The 22,554-nt window shown below is 47.6% G+C and overlaps 1 pseudogene; it reads right to left on the bottom strand.

The window, feature by feature from the left end:
- Positions 1–2,458: 2,458 nt before the first annotated feature.
- On the bottom strand, positions 2,459–22,468 carry LOC130124457 (transcriptional regulator Myc-like; annotated as a pseudogene).
- Positions 22,469–22,554: the final 86 nt, after the last annotated feature.

Here is a 22,554-nt window from a genome sequence, read left to right as displayed (position 1 = left end):
ACACACACACGTGTGTGCATGTTTGTGTAAGCACGGATGTGTTTGCACTTGCGTGTGCATGGAAAAGAAAAACGCATTGTATATTTGTGTGCTCGCTTATGTTCAAAGTGCGGAGACTTGCGGCTAGAGATACGTTTGGGTCTTTGCATGTGTGTGTTTCACATGTACTTATACATGTGAATTTCCCCCACGGGGATTAATAACGTATCTTATCTTGTTTTATTAGCATGTGCTGTAGTCCTACTTACAATGGGGCTGTGTCCCAGCTGGCTCATGGACCAGTGTGTCTGCGGTCTTCCCCAGGTGAGTCCAGTGCACGCTGGTGAACGCCCGACTGACCCCGGAGCACCAGTGCACGCTTCCCCTTAAACCCACATAGAACTCCATCCATTGTACGGTCCAACCCACTGGCTTGCTACGAGGAGTCGCCGAGATCCAGGGGTAGGCTGGCTCGAGGGGGGGAGCCGGGCTGCCGGATGCCCAGCCTGATGCTCCCTCCCCTGCTCAGGAAGGGGAGATGTGACCCCCTCCAGTCCAGATGGTGCCAAATTCCAAGCCGGGTGCCAGCTTCACTGCTCCGCACATCTGCACATGCTAGAGGCAGGAGGAGGATGCAACGCGGCAACAAACCGCGCCCGTCGATGACAGCATGATACAACTATGCGCCAACACACTTCCAACACTCTTACACGCCAAACTCTCCTCGCAGCTGCAGACCGGGCGCACGCCCTCGCACACGGACTCCTACGCGCGCTAACTCCGGCGCTGGCTCGAGCGGCCGCTGCTTCCTCAGAATCTCAGCCCTCCGACTTTTCCGTTCCCCGGACGCAGGGCCATCGCCCGAGAGTCGCGCGGGTCAGCGGGACCATCGTCCGGCGTGCACCGGAGGCCGGGGGCGGAGGCAGAGCGCGGTCGTGTGTGCCTGTGCGTTTGTCCAGGTCTGGCGATCGCCTGCCCTCCCTATTTATTTATATCCTGGTTGGCCACGCAGACGCAGGTCTGTTCAGCCGGCCGGTGCCTCAGCAGATGAGACCGGGCTTGCCAACTGCAGATCACAACACAAAGAACACGCCCACTGCCTACTGTAGCTACCTTCCTCCCAGCAAATCTCCTGCCTTCCCTTCACTGGAATCTACCCCCTCCTCCCCCTCCTCCTCCTCCTCCTCTCCTATCTCTCTCTCTCTCTCTCTCTCACCCCCTCGCGCTCTCTCTCTGCCAGTTCCCTCTCTCACATTCCTATCTCACTTCCTCTTTCTCTGCGCTTTTCAAGTCGTCCTCGTGACAACTCATCCCCTGGTCCCTTTTTTTTCCTCCGGTTTTGTTGTTTAATGTTTTTCTCGGCTGCGCTTCCCTTGTGGCTCTGTGTGTTTTCTGTGCTTTCAGCACCATGGATAGCTCTCTCTCTCTCTCTCTCTCTCTCTCTCTCTCTCTCTCTCTCTCTCTCTCTCTCTCTCTCTCTCTCTCTCTCTCTCTCTCTCTCTTTCTATCTCCCCCAGGCATGTGGTGGTGAAGGGTGAAGGGTTGAAGCATGGGGTGAGGTGGTGATGGGGTGGAGGGGCACAGTCAGAGTTGAGAGATGAGTGGAGAGATGGGGAAGGATGGTGGTGGTGGTGGTGGTGGTGGTGTGTGTAGGGGGGTGGGGGGGGTGGCTGAGTGGGAGGAGTCACCGGGTTGCCAGGGTGTGACCTCATTAAACACAACCTCCTCTTCCCCCGGCAACCACAGCGCTCCCCTCTTCCCCTCCCTGCATCCGTCCCCTCCCCCCCCCCCCCTCTCTCTCTCTCTCTCTCTCTCTCCCTCTCCCTCTCACAGCTCGTAAACAAGACTACGACACAAAAACACTTGCCGTGAAAACGCCGCGCCGCTCTCCAGTGCATTCATTACACGCAGGGTAGCCAAAACAAAGCATAATAAAACAAAGTGAGCAGCAAATGCATTGAAACAAAATACCACAAAAGGAAAGGGAAAACAATATTTCACCAGCATATTCTGACCCCCCCCACACACACACACACTGATACAACACTAAAATTACATGCATTTAGTATATGTAAAATTACATGTAAAAAAAACCCCCAGTGTAAACACATGATAGAAACTGTTCTGCACCGGGCCTCACAGATGAGTGGACAAGAACCGGGACAGAGTTGGATGTGTTTGTTATTGAGGGTGGGGCAAGGTGGGGGGGGGGCTACCATAGTGGCTGTTTATCTCTGCTGTCTTTCAAAACTGAGGGGCCAGGATGTTGGCTTCATACCGGTTTCGGGGTTGTTTACGTGGTGGGAGCCATCGGTACACGTTGCACAGGCAGGGGCGGAGGGCGGCGGTGGGGCGGCGGGGGGGGGGGGGGGGGAGGGGGGCTGGGTTTGCCCGGGTGGATTAACACCGTCGACACAAAGGGATTAAGGGAACAGCGATCTGTTGTTTTCATCAACCCTTCCCTCCATTTCTCCACCCCTCACTTTCCACCCTCCCTCATTCCGTCCCGATTCGCCGAGAAACCCGGGAGCTGGAGGGGTGTGGGCGCGCCTCTCAAACATTCGACGGCCGGTTTTCGAGGGAAGGGGATGATGATGATGATGATGATGATGGTTATGGCGATGGTCAGTTGCCAGGAGCCAAAGGGGAAGGGCGAGCCAAAAAGAGGGAGGGAGGAGCCACTGTGTGAGAGTCAAGTGCAAAGGAGGGCGCAGAATTCCAGCTGCAAGGGAAAGAAGGCTGAAATTGGGCGGAAATCAGATGACAGTAATACCTCGTGTGCACAATCCTCCTCCGTCCAGGCCGAAACGCGCTTCCAGCGGAGCGCCAGGCGGCACAAACAGACAATTTTCTGTGATCTCACTGCCATAAATCACGCTGTCAAAAGGTAGTCGACCCCCCCCTTTTATGTGCCTATTGTGCAAGATGCGGCTGACCGGTCAGGCACAAAGCGGGCGACTCCATCCAGATCAGGTCAACGCACACACACACGCACACAACAGAGGCACAGACACAAAAGCCCCGGCTGACCTCTGTCCTCGGTGCATGCGTGCGCTCCCAAAGGAAGCGTTTAGCCCTTATTGGAGGTCAGCGAGCACAAACAGTGACGGGACTCTTTGGGGTGAATGGGTTAAACAAATACTCGCCCCCTCGACAATGCAACAGGGGAGCACAAATCCTTGCGCACGCACAAACAGATCATATGCACAAACACAAACGTTTGCAAACGCACACGCACACACGCGCAGTCACTCGGAAAAATGCATCCAAACCTGTTGCCTTAACAGCAGTTGAGTGGAAAAGATCCTTTGATTTTTAACAGGGCGGTTTAAGAAATAATGTGAGCAAAAACCATACATTACCTCCCGCTGTGTAAAGGTGCGGCGTTTAATGCGACCCGCTTTAGGCCAACGTCTCCCGAGCGCGCTCACGGGTCGGTCGGAGGAGGGCACGTCGTTATTTTTACGACTTTCATCACAGCATCTTCGCTAAGCCGTCTCTTTTCCGCGCGTTTCCGATGCAAAAATTGATTCCCCCCCCCCCCCCCCCCCCGGACGAGCCGATCCTTATTTGTCGTGTCTATCGGCCTTCGGTATCCAGCTGTTTGTACTCCGCTCAATCATGCGTGTAATGATTGGGAATTGATCCCCTACTGTAACTGGGTAATGAAGCGTCCATAATCACCATTAAACCAATCAATTTAACACCGCCGAGGGGCAGAGAAAGTCATTACGCACTAATCAAAGAATTGCTTTTTACACCGCCACCGTTATTTTTATCGCCTACTTTGAACAGTGGTGTCTGATGAATCTTCCACTTACGGTGTCATATTGTGTGTGCTCGTGTATTTGCGGCGTGGTTGTGGGGAGGGAGGGGGGGGGGTTTACCTAACGCCCGTCTGAGTTAGGGTGGGTCGGGCCGGTTTCATGTCTGACGGTGTCCTCGGGCAGGCGAGGACGAGGAGGGCTCCGGCAGGACAGACGGTCGAGGCGGCGGCGCCGAAGATGTCAGACTCTCCATTAAAGATTCAGCACGGCTTACTTCCACCCCTGCACATCTCCGCTGGCGAGAAGTGGAGCGTAAGCGTCCCGCTCCAACCGGCGACGCACAGACACCTGACAGGTGTGGGCTCGCGCATGCCGGCGTGTCCGGGTGCGCACATACACACACACACACACACGTGCACGCACACGTGCACACTGCAAGGATTTCATGCACGCCTTTTGAGCATCCGCCTCTCTTTGCCCATCGCGTGCCACATGCTATGTACACATATTTAATAGGGGCATTGCTGTTGTATGATGGAGTATTTGTGGGAATCGTCCGACGTGATTTAAAGAGCTACTACCCCCCCCCCCACCCCGTGATAAAATATCCCGAAAGCATCTACAAGTTCCTCAGCATTAAGTGGCACAGCAAGGGGTCGTGTTCTACTTAATCAAGCTCGACACTCATTTACCGCCATTTCCTCCCCCCAGAGACGTCAAGCAGAGACATGTCCTTAACCATCATCCCCCCCCCCTTCCCACCACGCCGTCAAGACTGAGAGGTGAAAATGGGGGAATGAAGGGCATAATCTCTCAAACAGGCGGTTGAGGGATCCAATCCAGGGAGTTAACCCCCCCATAAACCCCTCAAATCCCCCGGTTTAGAGGGCCAGAACTGATGGGCTAAAAGACCCCCACCACGGGCTGTCTACTAACTGCAGGACCCAGACAGAGCAAGAAGGCATACAGTCAAGAAAGGTTTGATCCCCCACCCGCCCCGACAAACCGCCACTTCCGCCCGGGTTCGGTCACCTAATTGGATGGCGTTGACCGGTGACATTGGCGCGCTAGCTAACACTGTCGCGAGATGTATTAAAGGGTCTGAGCGTCATTGAAGATAGTAAGCATTTTGTAAGGCGACCGTTTTTGCGACCGTTGAAAATTTCCCCAACATCCCTCCATCTCCCACAGCGCCCTGCTCTTCCAGCTGTACAAAATGTTCTGTTTCAGAGAATTCTGTGAGGATGATGGAGGTCATCAACGTTCTATGGGTAACTGGATATGAGTGTGATGTGCATCACTGCATCACTGGATATGAGTGCGATGTGCATCACACTCATATCCAGTTACCCATAGAACGTTGCTTGAAATTTCCTGGAAAGTAGTTTGAATCTGATTACCCCCCCCACACACACACACACACACACGCCTGCACACACACTAAGAAATCAAAATACACTCAACTGGACTGCTACAGTAGGGGTTGAATCTGATGCTTTTCCTCCCTCTTTTACCAGATTATAATTACAAAAAGCATGTTGTCCCTGCCTCATGTAATAAAGGAGGGGGTGTTTATGATTATCTGAGTTTGACCTCTAATTTTCTTGAGTACGATCACTAGACCTTAATTGGGCCTGAATTTAACATTAGAACGTGAAATTGATCTGCAAGTTTCAAGGATATAAAAACAAAAACAAACAACAGCATGCTAGACTTTTAGCTGGACATTAGTGCACATATGCAAATGCATGCCGGCTTTCATTTACGTGAGGTTAAAATTGAATTGAATATATTTGGCGCCATCTGCTGGACACAGAAAAATCAAACTGAACTTTTCACCGAGGCTTCTCTATAAATGATCTGAACATTTAAAAAAAATGAATACTGTATCTATCGCTAACCTCTCATGCTAAAAAAAAAACAAAAACAAAATAAAAAAACAAAAGATTTCCCTCAGCAGTATAAAATGTAAATTCCAAGGGATTAGTTTCTAAATATAAAATATTGCAGTAAAATGTGGAGTTTTGAGATTTTTGAACCACTTAACAGTTCGTAACTTCGTTAAAGACAAATGCTTCATATTTCCAAAATGTTACTTTTTCGATACTTACAAAAGTCAGAGTGGCGCGTCTTAAAATCAGGGGTCACATAATCTGATGGGCCACAGATTTTGGTGTGACCCCCCCACCCCCCACACACAATTTGGGGTCAGATATTTATGTCTTTGAACTCTGACCTCTGAAGCCTGATGGTCTGAATGCTTCAGATTGCGTGTGTTCTTCCAATTTGTCCTGGCTTGTGGAAAAGTGTGACCATACCACAAATTTGTAATCTGCACATGCACGATAATACATGTTAGACCAGTGGTTCTCAGCCTTTTTGGGGTCCTGGACCCCCTGCGTATTTTTGATCTACCCTGAGGACCCCTCCACCTGATCTTGGGGGAGGGGGGTTGCAATTTGATAGAAACAGTAGAAACTGCATTTTAAATTGCATTATAGCACTTATTCACTCTTTGGGGCAAAAATAAGAGCTTTCAGCTGTAACTTAGATATAGTTAACAAAACAGAATTCTTATGCAGTAACTTTCAGATATATGTAACAAAACAGAATATGTATTCAGTAACTTTCAGATATATGTAACAAAACAGAATATGTATTCAGTAACTTTCAAATACATGTAACAACAGAATTCTTATGCAGTAACTTTTAACAATGCAAACGGGAGCGAGATCTCTTATTAAAATACAATACATTACACTTGTGAAACAGATGTAATTAGAGAAAAAAGTCCTGTTACCCTTTATAGTTTAGGTAGATAAAGGTCTCAGTCACATTTGAGTAAAATAATCCTATTTCTATAAATGTCATAGGATCTTTTTTTAAAGATATTTTATTTTCACGGACCCCTTGCAATTACACCACGGACCACTAGGGGTCCGCGGACCCCCGGTTGAGAAACACTGTGTTAGACCCACCCGATAGGTAGGTTGAAAACGTTAGGATACCGGTGTGTTTGTGAACAAATACAGGCCAACAACAACAACAACAAAGATAAATAAGTATCTTAAATTTGGGAGACACGGCGCTGCAAATGCGCAAGTCACCATTTGTTGTCAAGAACATCAAATAAGCGAAAACACTCATTTCTACAAAGCTGTTTATGTAGTGACGAGTGAAGAGACACAGGTTTTTGAAGGTTACCCCAATGTGATGAAGCCCAGTCAGACATTTGGGCAAAGTTTCTCAGTACTGACACAGTCAGTCATATCACTAGAATCCCACTTTGCAGAAAGGCTCATTGACGTGCAATCATTCTGCAAGATTCCTCTGGTTTGCCGGGTTTCAAATGAATCCTTGGACAAATTTCACGCAAAGTGGTTTCAAAACACACGAATGAGCATTTTATTTTGACTGCTGAGATGCTGCTAACAGTGATCTGATCAAGAAAAAAAAATTGAATTTCAGAGACTTTTATTTGAAATGCCTTTTTGTCCAAAAGAGCACGCCTTTATCATTTGTGCATTTCCCTTCACTCAGTTAGCTAGGCTACAGGTGAATCCAGGTGAAGTTCAACTCCTGACTTGTGTGAACTTCGAGCCAAGTCGGCCTTGGCCTAAGTGAAAAGGCAGTCCTTGCTGTTTGTTACCTGCTGTTGCTATTTCAGACTTGGTATCATACTGGTGAGCTAACAAACACCAAGTTGGTCAGAAGTCCTAGAGGGGCAGTGAGGAAAGTCCTGAGTGGGCTACAGAGGAGCTTTGGCTTCTCTAGTGCTTCTCTGATGTTTCCACTAGTTCAAGACAACTCAGATATTTGATGTACCTTATTGCATTAGAATGGTAATATGACTTTAAACTTTGGGCGATTAATGGATCTGCTGTATCGAACTGCATCTAGAGTGCAATAAAACTATCACAGGCGGGGGCGATTTAAGCCGGTCATAGGCCCCTGGGTTTGGCTAAACCCGTGGGCCCCTTCTGCTCTCCACAACCACATATCCACCACCACAATGAACCGATCGACCTCTGCACATAGTGATACTGCTAAGCCACGCCTCACCTTAACAAACGTACTGTACATGATTTCACTTCATTTACACTTCATCACATCTTTCAAACACTACAAACACCTCCCTCCAACACTGACATGTCACACTTCATAATTTCAGCACAACTACATACATGATCAGCAATACACTTCTTCACCACTGCAAACACTACCACCAACACAACAGTCATTCACAGAGATTTTATTTGGGTTGCCAAATAAAGTTGCAAAATTTCTCCCACGGTGTTTTAAGACTTATAGCTGCAGTACACTTTTGGGCCACACGATGGCGTTTGTATTTCTACCACATTCACGGTTTCCGCCATATGCGCCTTAGTGATGGGAAGTTCGACTCTTTTTACCGACTCGGGTTTGTATGACTCACTCACTAAAGAGAGGGTAGAGGCTAGTTCCCTTCGATGCAGAGAACGGAAATGGAGTAGAGAACGGTCAACTGAGCATGCGCGAAATGCCTCTACCATGCCTCCACACGCCCCGCGTAGCATCCAGGCGCTAGGATTCTAGGAAGACCCACCCCCTACTCTGCGTCTGATTAGCTAACTTTAACCCTAACCCCGCCCTAACCCTAACCTACCCAAACAACGGAGGCAACGAGTACTTGCGCATGCTCAGTTGACCGTTCTCTGCATCGATGGGAACTAGCCTCTACCCTAAAGATAGTCGGGTTTTCGGGTTATTTGAGTCACCGAGTCAGACGCCCAGAGTCTGGGGAATCCCCCACCGGCCCCAGCGCACCAGCGTTAGCCGGCAGCTGCTCAACATGATGAGAAAAACAGAGGTGATAACGTCACGCAAGAACAGCTGAGATGAGATGGCATGGGGCTGATATCCTCCTTCGCGAGGATTTTGTTTGGACATGGGCTGAGGAAGGATGCACGACCATTACGGAGCACATGCGTTTTCAGCACATCGACACTTATGAGTTGTCCCCAGGCAGGCTTCACCGACAGTGACCCACCCACAATGACCCACCCAAGGTCTAGCCGCTGTGCCTAAGGAGCACTGTTAAGGCCCATTGATTTGCTCCCTCACCTGCAATTGCAGAACATCTCGACCCAAGCGCAGGAGGACGGAAGCGTCTGGATCCACAGGTGGAATCAATTACTGCTGTTGAATGACCAGGAGGGGGCCCTGCAATACACAAAAATCTACTTAGCTGTATTATGCATGCACTCGAACAGAGGGCAGAACAATAACTCTTATACAAAATACTGGTACTGGAAAATCTTCTACTACTAGTTTCAGCTGCTCCCGTTAGGGGTTGCCACAGTGTGACATTTTGGTATTGGAAAATAACTGAAATAACTGTTATTGATTTAAAATGTTTGTTTTCCGTTCAGACTTTAAACATGGGAACTCTAACCGTGCAAGCCTCTGTTTTAGAAGTTCACTTTCCTCCTCAGCTGCTCTTTCAATGAGAGGAGTCTCTGCTCGTCCGACTGCATGCAGTGAATGCACTCCCTGGCCTTCTTCAGGATGACCATCTGGGTCGCCTTCTCATTGTTTGCTACCTCCGGCATCTCGTCCCACAGGGCAAGCAAGCTCGACTTGAGCTTATTCTGTCTCTGACCCTCACGCACATTACAAGTCCTTCTGTTATCATAGTCCTCCGTATCTGTCGTCCAGGGATTGGAACACTTGCAATTGCTGCTGATCTGTTTGAGGACCCTGCTGTGGCTGCTGCTGCTCTCCAGCTTCAGCCTCTTGACAGCTGGCAGCTCCCACCTCATGGATGGGTGTAATTATGGTGGTGGTAGATGTGCCACCTATTCAACACGAGAGGGCCGGGATGCCTGGTCTCTGATGAGATGGAGTTGCACCGTTTCACAGACTGCCTCTTCTTCAAGGTAACCACATCTATCTCCTCTTCTTCTTCCTCCTGCTCCTCATCCCCTTCCTCCTCTTTTGAATCACTATCAATACTACTGCCGCTGCGATTTGGTGGGGTGTTCAGGGACAAACCCTTAGGTGGTACCATTATTGTCTTGGGCCTCTCAGCTATTGGGTAGGGAAAAACCATGGAAGGGTTGATGCATTTGGATATGTTGAGATCCTGCAGGTAGTTAATGTTCAGCCATCCGGTTGCACACTCAGTGCTGTCGCCAACTGCGGACTCCTCCCTTCTGGCATGGAGCAAGGCGAGCCTCTCCGATATCACTTCCTCCAACATGGCCGTGGCTGAGAAACCATTCCACATGGATGACGGTGGACTTGAGGATGGTCTGAGAGTAGTCTGCATCGCAGATTATGCCCTGGTTGACGACATCATCCTCGGGGAACTCCATCACCATCTCTGCCAGTTGACCGGCGGTCGGGTGGAAAAGTCTGGACAGCGACGGTCATCTGCTGGGCAAGAGGGGAGGGATGGGATGCATCTCGAATTTGCTCCAGATGTCTTCGCTCGGTACTGGAGGCTGGAGCTGCTGCTGATTGTAGACTTGTTTTTCTGGCCTTCATGTTTTCTATGCAAGTTCTGACTTAATGTCTTGTTTGATTTCAGTGTTAAAACTGTCTCAATTAAAGTTTGGATTGTTCAGATATCTAAAGTTTAATTTTATTAGTAAAACATTAGACAGTTTTTTTTCAGTGCATGGAGCGGCATGGTGGCACAGTGGTTAGTGTGGTCGCCTCACAGCAAGAAGGTCCTGGGTTGGGGTAGTCCAACCTTGGGAGGTTGTCCCGGGTCATCCTCTGTGTGGAGTTTGCATGTTCTCCCCGTGTCTGCGTGGGTTTCCTCCGGGTGCTCCGGTTTCCTCCCACAGTCCAAATACATGTAGGTCAGGTGAATCGGCTGTACTAAATTGTCCCTAAGTGTGAATGTGTTGGCCCTGTGATGGCCTGGCGGCCTGTCCAGGGTGTCTTCCTGCCTGCTGCCCAATGACTGCTGGGATAGGCTCCAGCATTCCCGCGACCCTGACAGCAGGATAAGGGGTTTGGATAATTGATAATCGATGTTTCCCATGTAAAAAAAAGGTCCATTATTCTGCTTAAAATATGTGAACAGCAGTCAGTCCCATCTCAGAACGGCACCTAAAGCAACACAGTCTGCTGATTAAACAATTAGAATCGAGTAGTAAACTACTAAAGAGGGACAAATTCAAATTCATGGACGATTACTGACCAGCATGGAACTAGTGGGTGGGTGAGTGATTCGTACAGGCCAAGACCTTCAGCTCTGGGCAGGGAGGACGAGGACTACCGAGTTGAAACAAGCGCCAAAGTGGTTGCTTCTCTCACAGGGATTCGCTAATACAGCAACGGACTTGATACAGTTCCACAAATACAGCTAACATAAGAGTCGTGCCACGTCATCTCGCCTCGTCTTCGCAGCTCGCGCTAGCTCGCGGGAGGGGCGAGTAAGTGAACGAGCTAATGGAGACGAGGAGTTGTCGCTTCCGACTCCGTAAAAAGAGCTGTTCGTTCCGAACGACTCGTTCATGACTCGCGCGTCACTAATGCGCAGGCCCACCTATTATCACATTAGCAAGGTGTAAGTAAAATTAATATGCACGGTTGGATATTTGGAGTAGGCCTAAAAAGATAATACCTAGGATAAGTAAATGGCACATAATGGGCCTAAGTGGGATAGACCTGATGCGGTTAACGAGCTGATTGTTGACTGTTCAAACTGACTGATTGACTGGTTGATAATGTAAACTACTAATAACCCTTTAGTCGAGCGGTTAGTGACGTCGCTGTTATGTCTGCACACATCGACAGTGCTGCATTTGATTTGGTGCTGTTCTATTGTGCTGGGATCGATTGGTGATGCCTGCGGGCTCTGGGTTGTTTGATCGGGTCTGCCTGTGATGCTGTGTCAGTCTAAATAAAGAATGCCACGGAGAGGTTGTGTCGAGCGACAGCGCTGTGTCCTGACGTGATTTCTAAATACAATAGTCGCCTTGTGGTGCAGTACACCTCGTATCGAATCCCGCACCGGGCAAGAAAATAACCGGTTACATTAGCCGGTAGCTAGGGGATAACGTGCCTTATTAGTAGTTTACAGTCGTCACCCTCCCCGGAAGCGCGCTCTCGCGCTTTGTTCTTCCCGCGCTCCGAAGAGACTTCTGAGGATCTGCACACTTCCGGATCCCACCGCTGCCACTAATGTAACCGGTTATTTTCTTGCCCGGTGCGGGATTCGATACGGGGTGTACTGCACCACAAAGCGACATCACTAACCGCTCGGCTAAAGGGTCAGACTCGTTAGCTAGGGACTAACGTGTCTTATTAGTAGTTTACAATAACAATAGCTGCACTTTAACACAAGCCTACGTGTTCCGATAACAGGCATGATTATTTCAAAAAACGTTGGCCAGGAAGCACTTTTTAATAGTAGTGACTGTTCGCACTGTTATGACAAATGTACTGATGACATTGAAGGGCGTACATTCTGATTGTTTTACTGATGAGAGGGAAGAAACGACAGCCTGTTAACGCCGCCTAAATGCACTTACTTTGTCTCATATGGATGGATGGGTGGATGGATGGATGGATATTTTTCCGATGAGAGGAAATAAAAACGAGATAGCCTGTTAACTCCGGCTAAAGGCATATAAATGACACCAAAATAGGTGTCATTTTTAAAGTATTTAACAAGTGCATGTGTCTTAAGTAACGCGTGCATAAAATGAAGTTGTGCTTTATCAAACGTTTATCTCTTCGAAATGGCAGGTTTACCTATTCCAAGATAATATAAGGTGATGTGGAGATGGCAGTAAAAATGGTCAGGAACGTTAATTTATGCACAGCTCTCGCGAAAACCTCTGCGCTTGATGGACTCGAGGGGGGGGGTCTGCTTCTATGCACGCTCTGCATTGCCTCTCTGCACTGCCTATTGGCCCCGACTTCCTATCGAAACTGCAAATTCGCTCTTTTCGCGATTTTTGGATCAGGCCTATTGTGAATTGGGTCGCGATGGTTTGTCATTAAAAAATAACTTGTAATGTTGTTTATAATGCATGCAATGCTTCTTGTGTCGTAATTTGATGTTGTTGCATTTTATTCACCGAGGGGCGGCGCTCTCGGTTCATTTTGTTGTAAGTGGTTGTAGATTGAAAGGGTAAAAGAAGAAAACCCCGGAAATGTTGAATCGCTTCCGGCTTTGAATCCTTAGTTACGATTGCCGAGCACGGACGCAGAATAAGTTAACGGAGGAATGTCAACGTTGCGTTGCTGCCTTGGGATCAGGTTTAATGGTTTTTACACCACCGGCTTACCGTTAGAAGTTTCTGCGCCTGGTTTTCTTGGCAGCGAAATCCCCCAGAGTTGCTGACGTGTAGCTGAGTAGCGCGACTCTCCCCTGCCGCTTCGTCGTTTTCAACCTTTTTGAAAAATCCCGATAACTTTGGTATTTTTTCAGTAACTCCTGATCTCAATTTTTCTTTTTTGGGGCCTTTAGCTTTTGGGCACCGCTCCCACGCCCGATATTCCGCCATGGCTGTTTTTTTTTAATCAATAGGTCGCCAGAGGTCATAACGTAGTGTAGCCGGTTCTTTTCTTGCCCGGTGCGGGATTCGATATGAGGTGTACTGCACCACAAGGCGACATCACTAACCGCTCGGCTGAAGGGCCAGACCCGTTAGCTAGGGGCTAACGTGTCTTACTAGTAGTTTACAGTAGTAACACTGTGACGCCAACCTGTCCAATCGCCATTGGCAACAAACTGGCCAATCAGTACACAGGATTTATAACGGCCTTCTCCTGAGAATTATCAGGAACGCTATTTGTCGTTTCACTTACGACGCAAAGGCAAAAACGCATACAAAAACTACAAGAACACACATATCCAAACTAACACACATATCCAAACTAACACATATATCCAAACGAAACACAAAATCACCGTCAAAGGGAAAGAGCGCCAGCCAGGATGACTGTCGCAAACGCCGGTCTGCATTGGTTAGCAATTAGCTTAGCCCGTCCCGCGCGTCCGCGTCCTGTCAGACCGCCCTCGGCATTTCCTCCTCGGGCGCAGCTCCAGGCAAGGGGCCGTGGTCCCCGGGCCCACCGGACGAAGCAGACCAAGCTCGCCCAGCCGATCCAGCGCCAGCTCTCCCAGCCAGACACATCTCGACACTCCTCACGACGACACCAAAAACGCCACAGTCAACGGCGGGCGAGGCCGCCGCCAGACCGCCCTCGGTGTTATGGGAACTGCCGGTCTGCATGGGCTAGCAGTTAGCTTAGCCTGCCCAGCCGATCCAGCGCCATCTCGACAAAACTTAAGACGTGGACAAAGACACCGCATGGACGGTACTGGGTGAGGCTGGCGAAATTTTTTGTTATAATCAAACTAAAATGTAATGAATGTCTGTCAGTGTACCTGTCCTTAGATTTTCTCGACAACCGTTCATCCGATTGTACGGAAGTAAAACAGTCTCACCGGAAACGATCGACTTCACACTTGACGAGCGTATTGCTGAGGACCCAAGGAAGTGCAGTGTCAAGTGTGAAGTTGTTTGGATGAGCGGTTGTCGAGAAAATCGAAAAACATACATACATACATACATACATACATACATACATACATACATACACGTGCATGCATGCATACATGTATACATACATACATACATACATACATACATACATACATACATACATACATACGCATGCATGCATACATACATACATACAGTGGCTTGCAAAAGTATTCATACCCCTTGAACTTTTCCACATTTTGTCACGTTTCGACCACAAACATAAATATATTTTATTGGAATTTTATGTGAAAGACCAACACAAAGTGGCCCACGATTGTGAAGTACAAAGAAAATTATACATGATTTAAAAAAAATTTTTACAAATAAAAAACTGAAAAGTGCTGTGTGCAAAAGTATTCAGCCCCCCTGAGTCAATACTTTGTGGAACCGCCTTTTGCTGCAATTACAGCTGCAAGTCTTTTGGGGTATGTCTCTACCAGCTTTGCACATCTAGAGACTGAAATTTTTGCCCATTCTTCTCGGCAAAACAGCTCAAGCTCAGTCAGATTAGATGGAGAGCATTTGTGAACGGCAGTTTTCCGATCTTGCCACAGATTCTCAATTGGATTTAGGTCTGGACTTTGACTGGGCCATTCTAACACATGAATATGTTTTGTTTTAAACCATTCCATTGTAGCCCGGGCTTTATGTTTAGTGTCGCTGTCCTGCTGGAAGGTGAACCTCTGCCCCAGTCTCAAGTCTTTTGCAGACTCCAACAGGTTTTCTTCCAAGATTGCCCTGTATTTGGCTCCATCCATCTTCCCATCAACTCTGACCATCTTCCCTGTCCCTGCTGAAGAGAAGCACCCCCAGAGCATGATACTGCCACCACCATGTTGGACAGTGGGGATGGTGTGTTCAGAGTGATGTGCAGTGTTAGTTTTCCGCCACACATAGCGTTTTGCATTTAGGCCAAAAAGTTCAATTTTGGTCTCATCTGACCAGAGCACCTTCTTCCACATGTTTGCTGTGTTCCCCACATGGCTTCTGGCAAACTACAAACGGGACTTCTTATGGTTTTCTTTTAACAATGGCTTTCTTCTTGCCACTCTTCCATAAAAGCCAGATTTGTGCAGTGCACGACCAATAGTTGTGCTGTGGACAGATTCCCCCACCTGAGCTGTGGATCTCTGCAGTTCGTCCAGAGTCACCATGGGCCTCGTGGCTGCATCTCTGATCAGTGCTCTCCTTGTTCGGCCTGTAAGTTTAGGTGGACGGCCGTGTCTTGGTAGGTTTGCAGTTGTGCCATACTCTCTCCATTTCCGGATGATGGATTGAACAGTGCTCCGAGAGATGTTCAAAGCTTGGGAAATCTTTTTATAGCCTAACCCTGCTTTAAACTTCTCCACAACTTTATCCTTGACCTGTCTGGTGTGTTCCTTGGACTTCATGATGCTGTTTGCTCCCCAATATTCTCTTAACAAACCTCTGAGGCCGTCACAGAACAACTGTATTTGTACTGAGATTAGATTACACACAGGTTGACTATATTTAGTTATTAGGTCAACATTCGATCATTCAGCAATCATCAGGCAACTTCTGAAGGCAATTGGTTGCACTCAGAGAAAAGGGGGCTGAATACTTTTGCACACAGCACTTTTCAGTTTTTTATTTGTAAAAAAAAATTAAAATCATGAATAATTTTCTTTGTACTTCACAATTGTGTGCCACTTTGTGTTGGTCTTTCACATAAAATTCCAATAAAAAATATTTATGTTTGTGGTCGTAATATCACAAAATGTGGAAAAGTTCAAGGGGTATGAATACTTTTGCAAGCCACTGTACATACATACATACATACATACATACATACATACGCATGCATGCATACATACATACATACATACGCACTAGAGATGCGCGGGTTCGGGTAAGCTTACTAGAAAATATCACGGGTTCTGGCGGGCGGGTCAAAAAGGGGCAAAACAGTGCTCCGAGTAAGTTATAAATAATGTACAGAAACATTGCGTGCAATAGGTTTGGGCTAGGTTGTGCATTACTACCCCCCCTTTCTCTCTCTCTCTCTCTCTCTCTCTCTCTCTCTCTCAAACACGCACGCACACACGCAAGCAGCTTTATCATCAATTTGCGATTGTGGTTTTGGTTAATGCATGTGTTTTAGAGTGTTGAGGCTTCACCTACGAGGGGTTTTTCCTTTTATTTTTTCCTTTCCTTTCTCCCCCCCCCCCTAGTTTTTGTTTACACTGCTAAAACGCTTTTTTTTTTTGTCAGAAAGAAGAGGCGCGTGTGTGCGCGTGCGAGAGAGAGAGAGAGCGAGCAAGAGAGAGAGTGAGTTTATGTCTTTAATGAAGGGTTACTTGTTTTGCTACTATTCGACAATAAAGAACACCATTTGGAACAATTAGTCAGTTTATTTAGTAGCCTAGACCCAGACACTAGGGGGCCGACCCCCTGGCCAATCGGCCAGTGAGTCTTCTGTAGGTTACATTAAGGTACAATAGGCTATGCCTTGCAGTCAGTGTATTAAGCTGGTCAAACACCCCAAAAACGAAATAGTGCAACACTGCTCACTTTGCTGTAGCCTAGGCTAAATTTGGAGGTTTGCAGGTGGGGTTCTGGTGGTTAATTAACGCATATTTTAGCAGGCCAGACGATGCAAATTGGCTCTCATAACGGGTCGGATGGTTGCGTGTATTAAAAAACCCCTGACCCACGCATCACTAATGTGTACATAGACAGAGATGTTGACGTTCTTCCCGTGGCGACTGGACGAACAGCGCCATTCTGCCATTGCAACCCACATTGTGGTCTGAGGGGAACCCAGCCACTGAGGAAGCACAAGCCAGTGCATTCTTAGTGCCGGTCCCAAGCCCGGATAAATGGGGAGGGTTGTGTCAGGAAGGGCATCTGGCGTAAAACCTTTGCCAAATCAAATATGCGGATCATAAATCAGATTTCCATACCGGATCAGTTGAGGCCCTGGTTACCAACGACCGCCACTGGTGCTGTAAGCCAGCAGGGTGTCAGTGGAAAGTATGCAACTGTTGGGCGAAGGAGAGGGGGAAGGCATGTGCAGAGGCAGCGGGAGAGGATGAAGGGTAGGAGTGTGGAGGTGAGAGTCGGAACTTTGAATGTTGGCACTATGACTGGTAAAAGGAGAGAGCTGGCTGATATGATGAAAAGAAGAAAGGTATATATACTGTGTGTGCAAGAGACCAGGTGGAAGGGGAGTAAGGCCAGGAGCACCGCAGGTTGGTTCAAACTCTTCTATCATGGTGCGAATGGGAGTAGAAATGGGGTAGGGGTAATTCTGAAGGAAGAGTATGTCACAAGTGTGCTGGAGGTGAAGCGAGTGTCAGACAGAGTGATGAGTATGGAGCTGGAAATCAAAGGTGTATTGATGAATATTATCAGCGCACATGCCTCACAAGTTGGGTGTGAGATGGGCGAGAAAGAAGAATTCTGGAGTGAGTTGGATGAAGTGGTGGAGAGGGTACCCAAGGAGGAGAGAGTGGTGATCGGAGCGCACTTCAATGGGCATGTTGGTGAAGGGAACAGAGGTGATGAGGAGGTGATGGGTAGGTATGGTGTCAAGGAGAGCAATGCGGAAGGACAGATGGTGGTGGATTTTGTGAAAAGGATGGAAATGGCTGTGGTGAACACATATTTCAAGAAGAGGGAGCAACACGGGTTGACGTACAAGAGTGGAGGAAAGTGCACACAGGTGGACTATATCTTATGTAGGAGGCGCGATTTGAAGGGGATTGGTGACTGCAAGGTGGTGACGGGGGAGAACGTAGCTAGGCAGCATCGGACGGTGGTCTGTAGTAGTGCTGCACAATTTGGTGAAAAAGTCACATTGAGATTATTGTGGACAATATTCCGATTTGCGATTGTGATGTAATAAACAAATGGTATCATGAGTCTACTTGTTTGGTTATCAAGGAAAAAACCCACGGATTACTGATCATTTTGAAATGTGTATTGCTCAACTCATACAAACTTAGAAACTAGCTTAAGAAATACAAATACTAAAACATTTGCACAGTACTATTTTCAAAATGAAAACATTTTACAAAATGAAATAAATAACAATAACAAAAGATATATTTGTCGAAACAAAGGCATTTCTTCAAACTTGTTAGGTTTTCTCAATAGTACAACTAGATAAAATAAATAGGAAAATACACATTTTCATTAAAATGAGACATTTTGAATGCCCAAACTAACAAGGACACTTAAGCAGGGTGTAACATAAATATGAGTATTTAAATGAACATGTGTTCAATAAAACAACGTCTTGAATTAAACTGAAGTGCATGGAGTTCCCAGCAGGAATGAACTTTGAATAAACCAAATGAAAAATTTAACCTCGGCCCTGTTAACCCCTTTTACCCTTACAAAATGGGGAATGCTTCATACGACCGCTTCTAAAAATAGAACTGGATATAAAATAAAAGTGACGCTTTAGATTGTTCACTCAGTTAAACCCAAACCACTTAAACTGTTGTGTATTACATTTTGTTTTTAATTATGAAGCTGTACTTCCATATCCTCTTTTTTTTTTTGGACCCCCCCCCCACCTTTTTTTTTTCTCCCTAGTTGTACCCGTCCGATTACCCCACTCCTCCGAGCCATCCCAGTCACTGCTTCACCCCCTCTGCTGATCCGGGAAGGGCTGCAGACTACCACATGCCTCCTTCGCCAGCCACTTCTTTTCACCTGACATTGAGGAGTTTCACCAGGGGGACGTAGTGTGTGGAAGGATCCTGCTATTCTCCCCCTCGAACAGGTGCCCTGACCGACCAGAGGTGTTAGTGTAGCGACCAGGACACATACCCACATCCAGCTTCCCACCCCAGACACCGCCACTTGTGTCTATAGGGATGCCCAACCAAGCTGGAGGTAACACGGGGATTCGAACCAGCGATCCCTGTGTTGGTAGACAACAGAATAGACTGTATCTGCTTTCTAAAAGGTTCCAGCTATCACTCCAGAGGTTCTTTGCCAAAAAAAAAAATCCCCAGCATGTCCACCTTGTCTGGTTTCAGACAGGAGCGATGGGCTGATGTAACATTACCGCCAGTGCTAAAAGCTCCCTGTGATGCAGACAGAGCCTGTTGCTTGTATGCACATATTTCTGTGCTAGTGTGGACAGCTGAGGGAAGTTGACTTTGTGGCCCTTCCACCATTTCAATGGCTCTTCTTCTCCATGGTCTACAAAGGGCATGTAAAAGTAAGTGTTGAGTTCACCATCCACGGCTTCTCTAGACTTGCACCACAGGATCAAATGTGGTTGACGCTGATGCTCTTGGCATTGTGTGTGTACTATTCTTGAAGAAACTAAAGTTTTCTTCTTCACTGTAGCTGAAGTTGGATTTTCCACATCCAGGCTATCCTCCATTGGTGCGGTGCTTTGTGCTACAGGCTGCTGCTGGTGAATTTCCTAAAAAACACACAGTTTAAAATCTGTTTTGTGGAATAGACCTTGTCATGATATTCACAAACACTGCAACAGGAAATAAACTTGGACCCATTTAGAATTTTTATGTTGTCAAGTGTGAAAAGGGCTATGTTTTTTTTTTTTTTACGTGTCCCCCCTTTTTTCTCCCCAATTGTACCTGCCCAATTGTACCCACTCTACCGAGCCATCCTGGCCGCTGCTCCACCCCCTCTGCCGATCCGGGGAGGGCTGCAGACTACCACATGCTTCCTCCGATACCTGTGGAGTCGCCAACCGCTTCTTTTCACCTGACAGTGAGGAGTTTCGGCAGGGGGACGCAGCGCATGGGGGGATCACGCTATTCCCCCCCAGTTCCCCCTCTCGCCTGAACAGGCACCCTGACCGACCAGAGGAGGCGCTAGTGCAGCAACTAGCACACATACCCACATCCGGCTTCCCACCCGCAGACACGGCCAATTGTGTCTGTAGGGACGCAGGACCAAGCCGGAGGTAACACAGGGATTCGAACCGATGGTCCCCATGTTGGTAGGCAATGGAATAGCCGGCTACGCCACCCGGACACCCCAAAAGGTCTGTTTTTAACAGTAAAGTAAACATTCTGTGAGTGTGTGTGGTTTCACAAACCATCAACTCAGACATCATTTGTTCCTTTATAGTCTGGGTCTCTTCTGCACTGATGTACTAAGTTCGGAAGCTTGGGTCTAGGAATGTTGTCATGTTCAGCAGGTATTGCGTGTCTTCATATTTCTTGTGGAGTTAGTTCAGAATCGTTGTTTTCAATAATTTGGTCAGGTCAGTGTTCTCTTCTTCTTCAGCCAGTACTGAGGTGTTCAAAAGATGCAGAACAGGCTTCAGGTAAGATATGCTTACATAACCGTCACCTGACAGGGCACCTGTGAATTCCTGGAGCAGGCTGAGTGCCTTGTTCACAGATTCCTTGACCTCCACGTCCTACAGCGAGGGCAACGGGTGTCACACTTTGCGGTCTGTAGAGAGAACCTTGGACAACACACTTTGCTGCTGCGGGATTCTTGCTATCATCTTCTGTGTGGAACCCCATCGTGTTGAACAGTTTGTCACCATGGCGTGCTCTGGAAGGTTGAGCTCTCTCTGCGTCTCCCTCAAGGCCAGTCTTTTCTTCCAGCTGTGGCAGAAGTGGCCCACAAGCTTCCTGCATATCCCAGTAGGTCTGTTAATGCATTGAGCGTCATCTTTTAGAGCATTTTCTGTGGATGAGAAGAGAGTGAAAAAGACACCCATGAAAAATTCTGAAAAACTGGCACACGGTAGGCTATATTATCACTCAAAGAAGGTTGAATCAGTTCATCACGTTTTTCGACATCTACACCCATCTACAGGCCAGTGGCCACTCTTTCAGGGATGAGAATGTGCACATCCTTGATGGGGAGGAAAGATGGTTTGAATGGGGAGTCAAAGGGGCCATCTATGTTAAGAGGGAACGACATCCCTGAACTGATGAGGAGGGGGCCTAAGAGTACATCTGTCGCCATCTTACAATGCTGTGATTGCAACTATTCCCCAGTCCTCTGTGAATAGTGCACATGGCCCTCGAAACTAGTTGGAACTGGTCGTTGGTTTCGGTCGTTATACATCTGTCGCCATCTTAAAATGCTGTGATTGCAACAATCTGTGAATAGTACACATGGCCTCTAGTTAAAGGTCACACCCATACTTGAGACCGGTCGTTGGTTTCGGTCGTTAGGCAACTGTATTGTTTATAAGGGCGGGGGCACCTGCAGTCAGTGAAGATGCCACTTAGTTGAGTGATGAGACGTATCTGTCAATAAACGTTGTCCTTGGGTTCGGTGAAAGGCGCTATAAAAAACTAAGGTGTTGTTGTATCCAGATGAACTGACTCAACCTTCTTTGGTTTTCTTGCCTGCATCACTGAGCTTGCATCAAGACTATATTATGGCTGTTTTCATAATGGGTGGTACATCCCTTTGAATAAGTCATTGTAGCAATACCATGGTGCCGTGAAAGTCCGAGGGTGCGTAAAGTGGAGTGAATAGTCTCAAAATCATTAATCTCAGGGACGACCCCTCTGTTGAATTAGTAGTAGTGTAGTTTTAGATTTTCCGGAAGCCTCGTCAGCGCCCCCCCCCCCGCGCTCTCCCCCCCCCCGCGCTCTCCCAGTTCTTTATCTTGCCAGAAGATGGCAGCAAATTGCACCAAATGTCCAATAACCTTGAATGGAGACCAGACATATTTCCTACAGCGCGTCTCAAACCTCTCCGTACACTGTCCCGTAGCCTAATCGAATATTAATTAGCTGTCAATCACTTTTTGCACTCAAAAGTGTTTTTTTTTTGCGAGTCCACCTGAATCCTCCCCATTCAGATCCCAACGTGTCTGTCACCCATAAAAACGCGAAGTGTGATTGATCGCCGGGTGTGATTGTAAAAATGTGGGTACTGGGATCGATAGCCTTTTACGATTGATTACGCTGGGCTTAACACGCCAAGGCCTGCTTTAAATCTCTTAAGATGGATTCCCCCCCCCCCCCCCGTGGCATCAATATCACCATGCCTTTGTTTGTAACGTGGTCCCACGGTCATGGTAGGGACAAAAAAAACCAAAACAAACCGCACACTTTTTACGCATCCGTTATTATCTGTTTATGATTCGAGGTATAAAAAAAGAAAGAAGGAAAGAAAAAGAAAAAAGTTTCATGAAACAAAACCTGTTGAGCCGTCATCGCTCGTGTGATCGTCCTGCATCGTGTCAGTCTTGGTCACCGAGACGTGACTTAAGTAAACGCTAAAGGGGAGGGGGGGGTGGAGGAGGAGGGGGAGGGGGGGTCGGG

This window comes from Lampris incognitus, chromosome 14 (genome assembly GCF_029633865.1).
Source record: "Lampris incognitus isolate fLamInc1 chromosome 14, fLamInc1.hap2, whole genome shotgun sequence".
NCBI lineage: Eukaryota > Metazoa > Chordata > Actinopteri > Lampriformes > Lampridae > Lampris > Lampris incognitus.
Note: the sequence above shows the minus strand (reverse complement) of the source record. Positions and strands in the feature narration are given on the sequence as shown.